The 13,570-nt window shown below is 42.2% G+C and overlaps 1 protein-coding gene across 2 annotated transcripts in view; it reads right to left on the bottom strand.

Moving 5' to 3' along the window:
* The window catches only part of COL8A2 (collagen type VIII alpha 2 chain), a 142,453-nt gene that overhangs the window by 64,602 nt on the left and 64,281 nt on the right, over window positions 1–13,570 (bottom strand). For both annotated transcript variants that reach the window (XM_083625531.1, XM_083625530.1), the window contains exon 2: window positions 8,523–8,586. The gene's annotated coding sequence lies outside the window, so the exon portion shown is untranslated. The remainder of the gene's footprint in view (window positions 1–8,522; window positions 8,587–13,570) is intronic.

The following is a 13,570-nucleotide window of genomic DNA, read 5'->3' as shown; positions in this document are numbered from 1 at the left end:
GTGAGAATTTTCCTTCCAAAGTTTGCTTCAGGATTGTTCCAATCACCCCTGCTCCTAAAAAAATAAAGTTGTGTGTGGGTGCCTAGCTAACATACTATCTGGTGATATCACTGCAATATTGTATTCTGAAAAGCAGCAAGCTTCTTTTATGTTACAGCAGAGGAGAATGTTCGCACTGTTTCTTCCCCATGTGTTTCTAGTGCATGTCAGGTCATACATTAAGAGGAAATGCTTTTCACTGTAGTGGTGAGTAAGCGTGGGTGAACAGGAGACACTGGAATGGTTTTAATTTCTTTACAGACTGACTTTCATGTTCTTGGTAGTTGCTAAGCACAACTTGCTCCAGCATATTCCCTCCCTCCATGGCTCTACAATAGAAATGCATTCATTACTATCAACTGGTTTTATTATCTGGGCAAAGCTATAAAGACCTCCCCCACTACCACCATCCCTTTAGAGTTTGCAAGCTGCATAGGTTGTGGTTAATAATGCAAGGCCATCAATAATGGCATCTGTGAGCCATCTGTCTGCTTAAAGCAACTCCAACTTTGCTCTTTAGAGGGGGAGGAAATAGGAAGAAAAAGTTTATTTATACTTAGAGCCTTGGACAATGGCAAAATGTCTTCCGAGCCATGTGCTGGATAGCTTTGGCTTCACTGCTAGTTTGGAGTCGCCATCCACACACACCCATGAATACAGGAGCCCCCACTTTTTCCCACTTGTGCTGTCAAATAAATGAAGCATTGCATCAATCAGTCCATAAACCCTATGCAACGGGAATGGCCCCATGCTCTGTCCTTAGACCTTTATACCATCTGGCTTCCACAGTGATGGTGGGGTTCAGATAACCATTGCTGCGTTGAAAGGAACAGTGCTATGCTTCATGGACAGTCTAAAAGGCAGGTCTGTGTGCACTCTGTGCTTAAATATATATATTAAAATTCTGCACCAAGAAAAATATGGATTTTGCCAGCTGTATAAATTATACAAATTGAGAAAAATCTGTATAATTTATTCTGGTTGTGCTTGCCATGGGGAGGGTCAAGAAGTTATTCAAGGCAATGAAGCCCCACCCCAATCACTGGAAGGTCTTATTCGTCCACTCTTCTGACTTCTATTTTAGTAGGCACTGCCTGTACCCTTTCCAGGATATCTTTGCTGCCATAGGACTAGAAACACACACAGAGAAGAAAACAAAACAAAGCTGAGATTCTTAAGAATTCTGCACCCAATGCTGGATTCTGCTGCCCCTCAAAAATGCAGCATACAAAAAGCTCTGGCTTGAAAATAAAGAAGTAAAACCCAGAATAGCTTTGTATGGGTAATCAGCAGGCAAAGTTCATACCAAAAATCGTGACAGCCAGAAATGGCAATGCATCCCAATAAAGCAAAGTCTATGTTGGTCACATGTATAAGCTGCTGGATGCTGCCCAGCAAAGTGCATTCCATTACACACTTCAGTTCCTGCTGATAAAGGAGCTTACAGATGAATTACTCATCTCCAGTTATTTGAGATCCATTATCGCTACTAGAACTGAGTAATTCATCTGGAAGAGCTATTAAAGTTATCCTTCATTAGCAATCTGTGGTTTTTTCCTATTGTTGGTTTGATCACATTATTTTATCTTTTGCTATGGCTGGAATCCTTTATTCTCTCTCTCTCTCTCTCTCTCTCTCTCTCTCTATATATATATATATATATATATATTCCCTAACGGGCATTTAAGCAGAGGTTAAGTTTAAAACAGGAAGAAGCAGATCTGAAAACTATTATCTTTCCAGAATTAAAATAAATACTGTGGCATTTTAAAGAGTAACAAATTTATTGTCTTTAAGGTACTACAATATTTCTTTTGCCTCTTGTTGTAACAGGTACCACAGCATTGCTTCCCATCAGTGGTGTAGTGGAAAGGGAACCCAAGGGTGCCTATCTCTGGGATATTCTTTCAGAACAGGAAGGAGTGTTGATGTCATCTGATGGAGCAGCAGTGCAACTGACAGTCTCTCTGGCAAGTGAATGAGGCTTTGAGAAATTTTTGAGAATTAATCAAGCAGAGGTTGGATACGTCTTTCCTTTTCTTTGATGCAGTTCCTACTTCATACAAGGAGTTAAAAGGTAACACTTCTCTGAAAGATTGTATGCATTTCTAATTAAGAGCTAAAGATTGCATTTCAGGTAATGGAAGATATTTTGCTAAAGTACACTGTGTTTTACAGTTTGAACCCATAAGTCAGAAGTAAGCACCACTGAGCAGAGGTGGAGTGTATGTTACTGCTACCTGGGCCATGTGCACAGGAAGCCTGCTGCAGCCGCACCAGCCCAGCCCTCGCCGCTGCTTCAAAGTCACAGCGAAACTTGTTTTTTCTTCTTTTGACAAGGCTTGGGATATTTTTCCAGGCCATAAACCAAATTCACCTAAACAGTTTTGCTCACTTCATGTAGGGGTTTCTTTGCCACTCAGAGCATATGCAGCACTAGTAAAGGTAAAGGGACCCCTGACCATGAGGTCCAGTTGTGAGCGACTATGGGGTTGCAGCCCTCATCTTGCTTTATTGGCTGAAGGAGCCGGCGTACAGCTTCCAGGTCATGTGGCCAGCATGACTAAGCCGCTTCTGGCGAACCAGAGCAGCGCACGGAAACGCCGTTTACCTTCCCGCTGGAGCGGTACCTATTTATCTACTTGCACTTTGACGTGCTTTCGAACTGCTTGGTTGGCAGGAGATATACAGCACTAGTGAAAGTCAAATAGCCACCGCAGCACAGCTGGACCAACAGTCTGCACTCATATTATCTCTGGGGGATAATATCAAGTTAAGGATATGCTGAATCCCACCAAGAACTAGACTTGCCAAAATTTTTGCTTCCTTCAAAATTCCGAAAATGCTTCACCCATGCCAGGACCCCTGACTGCATCATGAATTTTTGCTCTGGGTGAAATCAGGGGGCAATGTCATCTAATCTTAAAACTAAAAAGCAGGGGAGGTGGATGTGTGGCAAAACAGACACCCTAACTTTTACAACCCCAGATTCAGGTAGGTAGCCATATTGGTCTGACACAGTTGAAATATATATAAAAAATTGTCCAGTAGCACCTAAGAGACCAACTAAGTTTGTTCTTGGTATAAGCCAGGCTTCCTCAACCATGAACTTCAAGATGTTTTTGGCCTACAACTCCCATGATCCCTAGCTAGCAGGACCAGTGGTCAGAGATGATGGAAACTGTAGTCTCAAAACATCTGGAGGGCTGAGGTTGAGGAAGTCTGGTAGAAGCTTTTGTGTGCATGCACACTTCTTCAGATACACACAACCCCATTTGATCTTTGCATCCTGCAGCCATGTAGACGCAGAAATAGTTTCAAGTAAGAATGGAGAGTCTCCAGCCAATGATTCAGTGTTCCTTTAATTAGGTCTAAATCGCTCCTCCCTCCCAATGTTCTTCGGTGTCTGCCATGTCTAAAAACATAAATATATTCATGAGCTCCATCTCTGGAAAAGGTACTCTAGTGCGGAAAATAAATTCCATATGAAATTTGCTGTGGTACAATGGAGCTTGGCATCTGATGCCATAAGGAAGCTTTTCTTCTCAGCTGCCCCCCGCCCCCACCAAAGCCGTTGCCAATGTTCCCTCCAGCTTCAACACATGCCTGGACCCAGCTGTAGAGAACACAGAGGGAAGTTAACTCTCTGTAATGCCCAGGGTTTTTTTTTTTCATAGGCAGTCCAGGGGATTAAACTGTGAAGCAATGAATGTGCAAAAGAGAGAAAGTTCATTTTGTATCTTCAACTTTAAATATGCAGAGTCGCATAATTGTGTTTCAAGGCAGATGAGGTGAAAAATAATGTGCTTCCTCTGAGAACAATCTCTCACCACTTCTTGCTAAAAAGTCATGGATCTCTGTACCCAAAAGTGCCACCACACAAAACCACTTTCTCTCTCCTCTGACACCCACTCAAAGGAGAAGGGGAAACACACACATAGCTCCTTTTGCTGAAGCTGGGGGAGGTGGCGGCAGGGGGCAACGATGAGAGAAAAAGAAACTTGTTTATGCTTCTTTTAATATCTCCCTTCTGTTTTACATTTACAGTCTTTTCAAAAGATACGGCACAGGCTTTGCCAAGATTCCTAAAGAGATATCCTGAGAAATGTAGACCGGTTTCCCAACCAAAATTCAAAGAAAACAAATGTCAGGCCAGCAATTGATATGAAATAGTTTAAAAATGAGAAAAAGCTGCCTCTGAGCTAGGTTTACATTAAACTACATTTCTGCAACAAGAGGGAGGGGAGACTCAAAAGAATTTCTCTCAGCCAGGGAAGAAAGAGAACCTGGGCAGGGTGGAAAAGGCTTATGTTACCTGCTGCCAGTGAGGTGTCCAAAAACTGCTTGGTGAGCGGGGTGCCAGGAAAGTAGAAGCCTTGTTACTTTCTGCTACAATAAACCTGGACATAATTGGAGGTGGGGAAGTGCTGAAAAGATAACCTTTTGAATCTGAGCCAGTCCCATACAGAAGTACGAAACTATTTACCAGCCTATAATAAATTTTAACAGCCTGCCTGCTTGCTTTTACTTGCTTGGCAGAATGAAAAATATTACTGGGTAATAGCTGATCTGGAAATTTTCTGGAACTGACTCCAACACATAAATGGCCAACAAGCAGGGGTGCCAACTTGAGTAAAATATTTGGGGAGGGGGAGGCAGGTAAGCCCTGCCCTACATAATCGATCACAAGATGTGGCACACATACACCCCCCATATGAATGGCAATGTCCATCAACTTTGGGTGCCCCCAGAGTTCTATGGGGGGGCGGTGAAGGGACCTTAGCTGCTAGGAGTTGGCTCCTATGCCAACAAGCGAGTGAGGGCTGGGAGTAAGATAAGCCAGGGGTGTGGAATCTGTGGCCCTACATAAAGTTGTTGAATTCCAATTCCCATCAGCCCCAGCAAGCATTCAGGAATGATGGGAGTTGTAGTTAGGTAACAGCTGGAAAGCCACAGGTTTCCCACCTTTTGATAAAGCACCTCGCGGCAGAGAACAGACAGTGAAGCAAACTAATTCAGGAGAGTTCCTGAGGGTAGATGGTCAGTTTGGAGTTCAGAAAGTTCTTATCAGTCAAAGGCTTGAAGCATGTATGATCCTACAGGTGTTATGGAGCTCCTACTCCCATCCGTCCCAGCCAACATGGCCAATGGTCAGGGATGATGGGAGTTGCAGTCTAGCTTCAGGTTGCCATCCCTGGCTTACAGAGATGTTCTGCAATATCAAGACTGTTGGTGCATAAAGTTCAGGTCTTCTTTTTTTTAAAAAAAACTTACTTTAATCATCAACAACTTTAAAACCTCCATAAAGTATCTGCATGTTTAAGATGGAAAATGAAAAGCTGGTAGATCAGATTTCAGACCAAGTGAGAAGGTCAACTGACAGAAGAAGTCTGCAGCAGAGCTTTAGCAGAAACCAGGTCTGAGGAGACCTTCAGAAAAAGTATTGTCCAATGGATCCCAGGTGGCTGGTGGTTCCATCTTCGTCTTCCCAAAATACAATGCCTCAGAATTTCCATTGTTTATATAGCAGCATTCCATATTTATATAGCAGCTGCCATTCTTTTTTGGGAAAAACCCACACAGGTCAGTGCTATGGAATGACAGGACCTTAATGGAATTGTTTCGTATTTTGGGGAAACTAAGAGAACCCAGAAGGCATCCCTATTGCAAGAGGGCAACAGCAACTGCCTTAGGATGCCAGATAGTGACAAATGACCTGGGTCAAACATCATGTTTTTCCATGTATCGGTTATCAATCATCAATTGAGCAGCAACCTTTCAGCTTAACTAAACATGTTGGGGTATACCTAGCTATCTCCAACCCCTCCCCACTGCTAAAATTTAGTACAAGACACGTATAACAGGATGTCATTCTGCTTAGTGTTGCCCAGCTCCCTTGCAAGTTAATTCAAGTGACGTATGGAAAAGCTAAATGCATTGACATCATATTACATGTTTCTTGAACTAGGCATTACCAGGAGAGTTGCATACTGGTGGCACATTACCTGAGGGAGATGTGGTTGGAAGCTAACATCCACCATAATGCCTAGTTAGCCTCCCCTTTCTCTAGCGAATAGTACACAACACTTCCAGAGCCAGTTATATGGCTTATAAAGCATACGCCCGCCCCCGCCCCACATCATCTCTTTAGGTGGGGGTCACATGCTTTATTACCTCCCGTCATCCCTCATTCATTAATCCTATTCCCTCTCTCCTCCGCCGCCACCCCCCTGCTTCCATGGAGACATTTCAATGATCACACGTCCCTTAATCCCCATCACCGCACTGTAGACAGAAACCCTTTTATTTCCTACTGTATATGCCATGGGTCTTTTCCTTTCACAGATGTGGTGTGATAGATTTAAATATTCAAGGAGCTTATGAACCTCTAGTTTGTTCAGTAGGTGTGTTTCATCCTCACAGATCTCACGAGTCAGATATTAGCAGTCATGAACCAGTCAGGTCTCTTAGAGGCCACCTTTTGCTGTGTGCTCAGCACCAACACATTCCTGGAGCTGGTTTAGGCTCCCCCCACTACTTTCATATACTGCTCCAATATTTCCAGGCAGATATACACTCATTTTAGGCACTTTTAGAGGACAAATACTTAAAAAAAAACTACTCTGGGATTATGTAATAAGGCAACTATTTGTAAAGTTAGATCATAATATGGAACAAATGCATTAGGAGAAATAGATTAATAGAAGGATGTACAACCGATTAGATTCTACTGCTTATATCACATGGTCCATCTAACTACTTAAACCATGATTAAGGAGTAGCTGCAGATCAGGATGTAAAACCATGACTTTGCAAACCATGGTCTGCACCTAGCAAACCAGTTTCCCAATCTCCCCAGTCTTTATGCTCACAGGTTAGCAAACAGAACTTGCTAGAATTTTTGAAATATAAAAAAAAAGTCCAGTAGCACCTTAGAGACCAACTAAGTTTGTTCCAAACTCCAGAGGCAAGTCTTAGATTTCTTTTAATGGATTGTAACCAGGGTTAGCACTAAACATGTTTAACAATGTTTGCACACCACTGGACCAGTATGGTCTGCACCTATTTTAAGGTATTACTGATGCCACAGGGAAAAAATATCAAGAAGTATGTAACTAATGAGGAAATGATAGTATTTGACCAAAACAGCTCAAACTACCAATATTTTTTAGCAGGGCTACAACCATTAGTTAGGAAGTAAGGGCAAATTTTATTTTGTGAGGCAATTAGTTACAGGCAATTAGCATAGGACACTTAATTGTATTAAAATTCTCTAATTGTTTGGCAACTATAGTTTTGAGTCAGATCACACACAAAAGGAAAAGACCGCCTACCCCCAGCTGTATTTTATTTACTATCCCATTAATGTAGCTTCAAAACCGTGAATTATAGTCAACTAACTTTTACTCAGAGTCAACCCATTGAAATTACTGGACCTAGGTTGGTCATGGTAATTAATTTTAATGGATCTACTCTGAATATAACCCAGTTTATCTTTTTAGTAAACACTTCTCTATCAGTAGGGTAGTTAGATCTATTACTAGAATGCTAGTCTAGTTTAATCACATCTTTCATCAACAAACTATGGTTTCTTGGACTGGAAATGCATTGTAAGCCTACATACTCCATGCTCCCTTTGCACCTCTCTCCGTCTATTTTAATACATGATGTCCTGGTTTGTTAAAAGCACAGCTTGCTATTTTGTCCAAGCTGGGTAACTGGCTTGAGCACTTCTTACAAAAAGATTTCAGATCAGGATCAAATCACACAGGAGTAGTAGTAAAGAATTTACGTCTCTTTTGTTCATTTCTATGTGCAGCAGCTTTCCCCAGCCTGGTACTGTCCAGACTACAACTCCAATAATCTCTGAACAATAGCCATGATGATCGGGGCTGATGGGAGTTGTAGTCCAAAACAAATGGAAAGCGCTAGGTTAGCGAAAGCTATTTTAGTTATCCTTAGCTCTAACCTACCACGTAGACAACAGTATCCTGATTTTATATATCAGTCTGTACTGTGCCTTTCAGGTCATCTGCTTATCCACCAAGCTGGGTAGGCCATTGCCGCTGGATAACTGAGGACATGTTCTGCTTCCTATTTCCACTGTAATTGTGTCTTAGCAACAAGAGTGCTGTGAAAAGGAACTAAATCCACAAGACCTACTATGCATCACCAGACTCTCTCACACATTAGCTCTTTTCAAAGAGTATGCCAGAGAGACTGGGAGGCAGGATCTTGCAGCTTTTCATTTCTGCCTCAATGTTCTCCACAACCAACCAACAGCTATGTTCACAATTCAATCAAAGTTTGCCCAGGCTGATGCACTGCACTGCCAGTCTGTTGGGAGCCTGGGCTGCATGTATACTTCCCAAACTGCAACAAGGGACAAGCTTCTTACCCTGTTCTGACTAGTTGCCACGAAATACTGATATGTTGCATTACCAGGGTCAGTGAAATAAAGCATGCAATTAGAAGACACAAACCTTCAAAGCAGCACAGCGGCCAACGACTGATGGTCTGTCTATCAATCCAGATGATGAGAAGGGTCTGGAGAAGATGAATGGAGAACATGAACTGTCAATGCAAATGAACAGAAACCCAACTGAAGGGAGACCTTCCTGATCTGCTCCCCCTTAAACAAGCTGAGCCTCTCCCCTCTTCCTGCCCTTGCTTTGCCCTATAAGAATGACTGACAAGCCCAGCTTTAACTAAGGGATTTTGTGGGTTTAAAGCATGTGACCATTTTTCCTCCTGTTTTGTCCATTAACCCCTTTTCAAAAATATAAGTCAAGTTTTTCCTCTACACAGCGTTTTCTTCCCCTCCCTTGACTGCTCTCTTCCTTCCAAGAGGAATCCATACAAAAGCAGCAGCAACTAGCTGGGACTCTAGATACCATCTCTTCCCTGGGCACCAGGCATCAGCCCTACTACCACCACCTGAACTACAACATGCCCGCTTTAGAAAAGTAGTAGTTGCTGCAGATAAAATAAGGTTGCCTACAGGTGACTGGTGAAGGAAGCCAGACATGGGGGAGGGGGGAATTTGTGAATATCCTCATGGATTTTATTTATAATTTTTAATTCACTTCACTGTGGTGGAGATCAGCAGCTAGAGGCCCTCATATAGCGCGGATTCCTCTCTTTCATTGCCAACCCAGATATTTTGCTACCTGGGTTGGAATAGTAAACGGTGCCCCCAACCCAATCATGATGCATAGCAGTCATGGCTGGTGATTCTATTTTGGCAACTGCAGCAAAACAAACAAACAAACAAAAAAGCCCACATGGGCCTCTCTCCAGGTATAAAAATTCAATATTAAATAACTGACAATTTGCTGCCCTTTCATGACACCCAAAATTGGCTTCCACAGGCATTTTCCTCGCACTGCCTAATGTGAGGGCCTTCCAATGAATCTAATTGCTTTATAGGCACAGGGAGATTAGCAGAAATTAATAAAGTCATTTTTCATTAATATTCATCACTGTAGTTCATGAAGGCTTCAAACTTTGTGTACTCCTTGAATGAATCCTATGGGTTGAGTTTATTTTTCCAGCAGTACTATTGGGCTTACCATATACTCTAGTTCATGACTCACAGCACCCTAGAAAATCTTCAAAAATTGTTTAAAACCGAGATACTGGTGAGCCATTAGCTGTACTTGTGTCGGAGCATTCACAAGGCCAGTGCCATCATGCCACACACTGAAAACTACAGAAGGTATCACCCAGGGATGGATCACATGATGTTTTTAACACGGTAACTTACATCTGTACAGAATTCATTGCCCCAAGTTTCCATTTCTCAGAAGGCCATGGGCTGTGTGGAAACCACCACCATATTCTGAACATAGCCCTAAGCAATTTTGGAAGACCCACCATGAAACTATGTAGACTGCATAGGGTTTGCTGAGTGGCTTGATGCCACTTTAACAAGCAAGCTAAATAATACGCAGCTTCTACAGTATGGTCTATGGGAGCTTAGCCAGGCTAGGATGATTCACTGGAAACCGTAGAACCCACTTATTGGATGTAACACAGTGCTTGGAAAACTCCTGCTCTTACACAACCACTCTCCAAAGAACTATCCTCCAAACACAAGTTTGAATTTTAAAATGAGAAAAAAATTCAGAATGGCTCCTTCAGACTATGGTCTCCTGAACTCACTATCTATTTCCTCTCTCACTAACCCTTGCTTCATGGTGGATCTGAAGAATTTTAGCAGATATATATATCTCCATACACCAAAAGTTTAGACACAAGAAGCCAAGTTTTAAATACAATTTTCATATTTTCACATTTTATTAGCTTAGCTTAAAATCCTGAAAACATTGGATTTACAATGAAAACTTTAGAGCTCCTTTAAGCAGTTGTAAACTGCACATCAAGCTAACACACCCAGTGCAAGGTGTAATCTTTTCCATGAGCTTAGAACAGGTTCCATGTTTCATAAAGTTCAAAACTCCATTAGACATTTGATAGGGCAGAGAGTCAGTGTAACGCTTCCAAAACTTTCTCACTAAACAAAGGCAATGTCAAACTATACTTAATGGCAAACTAGGCTACCCAAAGCCCATGTGCTGACTTTCCCCATAGACTATCCCTGATTCAACAAAAAGTCATGTGTCCCTTTCATGTCCATATTGGACTCTGCCAGCTCCCATGCAAAGGTTTATGGGGGTGCTGGTGAAAGAGAGAACTTCATCCCACTAAGACAGACAGACTTTCTTTCAAATACAGTTTTTCTCCAAGTTCTTTGAAGTCATCAAGGCTACTGCAACTCTGTGGGAAACTGAGATATTTTCTGAATTATTGCTACAATGCCAAACATCTCACATGTGATTTTACTGAGATAATGCAAAACACTTTGAACAGGATAAATAAATAAAATACTATATAAAAGTTTACATTTTATCACTCTTGTGCCAAAGGTTATTATGTTTGGCCATTAAGCAAAAGGATGGTGGCTTGAGTCCACCCAGGGATTTGGTAGCCATCATCATACTCACTTCCCTACCCTTCCAGTCAATGTAGGCCACTTGCCTTCAATTGGTCAAGACACACTAGTGGGTCAGGGCCTGATCCAAAGTGAGTCGCGACAACAGCACTAGCACCATGCAAATATATGGTAAAAGACTGAAAAATTGGGTCCCCAATTGCATGTTTGGGTTGGAAGTGGGCCCTGGGTCTGGAAAGGTTGAAGACTACTGATGTAGACAATTTTGGGTTAGGTGGACTAATGGCTTGACTCAGTGTAAGGCAGCTTTCTTTTTCTCTGATGACACACTAAAAAGCACATTTGAGTCTCTGGCACATTACTTACTTCATGTAAGGATGGATAAATCTGTCAATTTCAGTTTCTAATTTTCCTAATTTTAACTTCAGATCTCCACATTACCACAGTGTGGGATACTTTTATATATTATTTTGTAAAGACCTCATGACAATTGGTCAGCATTTGATTGAACTTTTTTTTTCCTTTGCCGGCAAAAAAATTCCATTCCCTCCTACCATTCCAGAAGTAGCACTCATATCCCAGATGAGGAAGAGCATCAGCAGAAATTGAGGGTATCAGTTGTATGTCCCATGCATTTCATTCATGTCCTCCTCTTCCTGCATGGAAGAGGAAGAGTTCACACCTGCTTCAAGTCAGGAGTAGAACTGCATCTTGTGCTCTTGGACTTGCAGTTAATCATACTGTACTAGACCCACACCCTTTTGTAGACTATAGTGACTGTTGCACTGCTCTGACAATCCATGGTGCAATGTCAAGACAAGGTTTTTTTGAGCCACGCTGCAACCTTCCAACAGTTTGACTTCACCCCCAAAGGCCCACTTCTCCTTTGTCTCCCGAGACAGACAAATGCCAACCAGGCAGCTTCATTGTTGCAGGACTTTTCCCAAGCACCTGCATTGGTGCTACAGTGTTGAACTGGGAGATGCTCCCATACAAACATGACCCTCACCTATTGCCTCTGGTAGGCTGAAAACCTTGCATGGATTAAGTGTGTCTGTGTCTAAACTGCGTTTCCTTGGCACAGTTCAGCTTACAGGTTTCCTGTGACCTGAGGTGCCTTGTGCAAAGCTAACCATACGTGCAAAGCAATATCTCCTCCCACACTTGACAAAAACACGCAGCTTGAAAAGTTCCAGCAACGCTAATCATTCAAAATTCAAAGCTGCAATATCTCATTACTGTGCTCCCAATTTGCTCTGCAATCAAACATCTAGGCTTAATCTCTCTTAAAGGGTTCCAGATTCCCAGAGGCTAGGTTTTTCTCATGGCTGCTGAGATCACAAGCTCTAAAACGTTGAAACAAAAACTGTTATCTCCTCCCTTTTTATTCCCTTCCGCTGCTGAGATATTATCCGGCGGAGAAGGAAGAGAGAGGCGTGGATAGCTATAATTCTTTGCTGACAAGATCGTAACTTAAAAGCTCAAGAAACAGCACTATGTTCTTAGCTGCACGCTACTATAAAGAAGTTTGCCCAAGAACTCAAGGAGTGTGTGTGTGCTTTGATGCCCCTATCTGGGATAGAATCCACCCTCAGAATCCATCTCCACAGAAATTAGTCCCCCATATTTCTGATATAGATCGTTCTACAGAATTTTGACGGCTAGTCTCACCTACCAGGGCCCAGAGGACAAATGTTCAAACCTTGGAAGCTAGAAGTGGTAACAGTGGTATGGAAACAACAGAAATATTTGGTGGTGGGGTGGCTGGCTGTGCCCATGGAGACTTCTACAGCAAAATCCACCGTCTTGTAGTACCGTAAAGATTAATTTATAAATGTTTGTAGACTAGAGCCTACTTCATCAGATTATACCCGTGCATGTGCATACACACACACACACACACACACACACACACGTACGTAGTAGGGAACAGAATTATAGCTAGTGAGGTCAGGAGAAAAATAAATGTTTTTTAAAAGGATGAAACATAGTTCACTACCAGACAGCCTGTTTATGGCGCATTCATCCTGATTAGTTTGCATAAATTTTGCAGGGAGGTTAGCTGACACTGGCAATTTTTAGTTAATTCATTCATTCATTATTTTTTGCAGGGAGGGTGTACAATGTTGCACATGGCAATTGTTACCCCATACCTTGCAGCAATAGTGGCCAGTGTGGCCGAGTAGAGCTGTGGAGTCAACTCCCCACCACTGCCGTCGCTGCTACTTACTGGAATGGGGGTGGTTTCTCAGAAGGAAATTGACCTTGTTAAAGCCTGCCCATGAAACTCCCTAGTGCTCAGGTAACCAGGAAATGCTTAACAATGTACATGCATGGAATGTTTTGTTGTTTTTTTAATATTTTGTTGGAAGCCATCCAGAGTGGCTGGGGAAACCCAGTCAGATGGGTGGGGTATATTATTATTATTATGTTTCTTGACTGGTTATGGTATAAGGGGGTTGTTTGTTATATGTATTTTCCAAAACTGAAAAATAAAGTTAAGAAGTTAAAGCAATAAAGTATTCTAACTGCAGAACCAGAAGCTTGTACTCACAGAATCTGGCTCTCCTTGCTATA

This window comes from Podarcis filfolensis (genome assembly GCF_964270895.1).
Source record: "Podarcis filfolensis genome assembly, chromosome: 8".
Taxonomy (NCBI): Eukaryota; Metazoa; Chordata; class Lepidosauria; order Squamata; family Lacertidae; genus Podarcis; species Podarcis filfolensis.
This window is presented reverse-complemented; position numbering and strand designations above follow the sequence as displayed.